This window comes from Nerophis ophidion, linkage group LG01 (genome assembly GCF_033978795.1).
Source record: "Nerophis ophidion isolate RoL-2023_Sa linkage group LG01, RoL_Noph_v1.0, whole genome shotgun sequence".
NCBI classification, from domain to species: Eukaryota; Metazoa; Chordata; class Actinopteri; order Syngnathiformes; family Syngnathidae; genus Nerophis; species Nerophis ophidion.
In genome coordinates, this window is record NC_084611.1 from 70,681,770 (window position 1) to 70,682,354 (window position 585).

Sequence of the window (585 nt, forward strand, 5' to 3'; positions counted from 1 at the left end):
CACAGCATAGATGTGGTCTTTCTTTTTCAATTCCATCCATCCACCCATTCTCTGCCGCTTATTCCCTTTGGGGTTGCGGGTGGCGCTGGTGCCTATCTCAGCCACAATGTGGCGGAAGGCGGCGTAGACCCTGGACAAATCGCCACCTCATAAATAGGAATCTACTACACCACATATTTATTTATTAGCATAGCATATTCTTGACGTATATTTGATTATTTTGGTGCAATAAAAAGTGTAAGCTATCAAAATGGCATATTTGAATGTTTCTTTATGTGCATCTCAGTGTGAAATATGAACTATTAAAGCTGGCATGACAACGTCTTGTAACAACTTGGATTCATACAGCAGTTGGAGGTCTACTGGCGCCATCTGCTGGTGATAAGCAACATCTGCCACTCAAAGAGAAATAACATTTTTCTCATTGCGGGGGAAAAGCCACATTTTGTTTTGTCTTCCCATTGCTGTGACCTTTGACCTTCAAACGATGGTTAGAGATGACAAGAAGGTGTGGCCTACTTCACCACTAGTTAATGAGGACTTACTTGACCACTAGTTAGTGTGGACTTACATGTCCACTAGGTA